The sequence below is a fragment of the Triticum aestivum genome, chromosome 1D (genome assembly GCF_018294505.1).
Source record: "Triticum aestivum cultivar Chinese Spring chromosome 1D, IWGSC CS RefSeq v2.1, whole genome shotgun sequence".
Taxonomy (NCBI): domain Eukaryota; kingdom Viridiplantae; phylum Streptophyta; class Magnoliopsida; order Poales; family Poaceae; genus Triticum; species Triticum aestivum.
In genome coordinates this window covers 69,772,804-69,773,829 of record NC_057796.1, presented here as the reverse complement: position 1 = coordinate 69,773,829, position 1,026 = coordinate 69,772,804, and the positions used below count along the sequence as shown (strand labels likewise).

The window sequence follows — 1,026 nt, the reverse complement described above, 5'->3', positions numbered from 1 at the left end:
GGGTTTTAGTAACAGAATGACCAATGTGACCAATCTTCATACCTTCTCCACTAGTAGTGTGGATATGATCTTGGCCGCGATACTTCTCGCGCATGGTCACCTTTTCCAGCTCACCGGTGATGTAGTTCGTGGCTCCGCTGTCGACGTACCAGTTCGTGTCAACACCATATGAGGCTTCTGCTGCCCCGGCCAATTTTTCATCTTGGGACGATGCATCATCATCATCCTCAAACCGGTACCAGCAATCTTTGGCTGAGTGTCCCAGCTTGCCACAGATTTGGCACCGAACGGCGTCCGGGCGCGATCTGTTGCTGTTGGAGGAGCAGGTGCGCCGGCCCCTATTGTTGTTGGAGGAGGGCCGGCCGCCGCCGCACATGTTGCTGCCGTTCTGGCCGCTGCTGTTGCCCCCGCCAGAGCTCTTGCCCTTGTGGCGAGGAGGTCCACGGTAGCGAGAGCCGCCACCGTCGCGGCCGCGGGTGGCGATGTTTGCTGAAGACTTGAAGCCGCCTCCGGTCCCTGCCCCTTGGAACAAAGCCACCCTTTTGATCAAAGTTACTCATCTAAGCAAACAATTCATCAAGGGTGACCGGGATGGTGCGGGCGTCAAGGGCAGAGACCAGCGGCTGGTAGTCCATGTCGAGGCCGTTGAGGATGTAGGAGATCAACTCGTCATCCTTCAGTGGCTGCTCCGCCGCTGCAAGCTCGTCGGCGAGGGAGCGCATGTGCGCAAAGTACATGGCCACCGATTGCGTCCCCTTCTGCGCGTTCGTGAGAGCGGCGCGGATGTTGTTGATGCGGGACATCGAGGTTGACGAGAACATCCTCGCCAGCGCCATCCATAGCTCATGCGCGTGGGTGATCGCGGTTACCTGTACGAGTACTTATTTGGACAGATTATTCAGAAGATAACCCAGTACCTGCTGGTCCCCTGATCCAAAGTTGATGTAGAGGATTCGGGTGGTCTCCTCCTTGCCATCCTTGTCCTTAGAGACGACGACCTTGGCTGGTTCCGCCATGCTCCCGTCC

The 1,026-nt window shown here is 57.5% G+C and overlaps 1 pseudogene; it reads right to left on the bottom strand.

The window, feature by feature from the left end:
* Positions 1 to 544: 544 nt before the first annotated feature.
* LOC123183813 (uncharacterized) lies at positions 545 to 683 on the bottom strand (annotated as a pseudogene).
* Between the last annotated feature and the right edge of the window lie 343 nt (positions 684 to 1,026).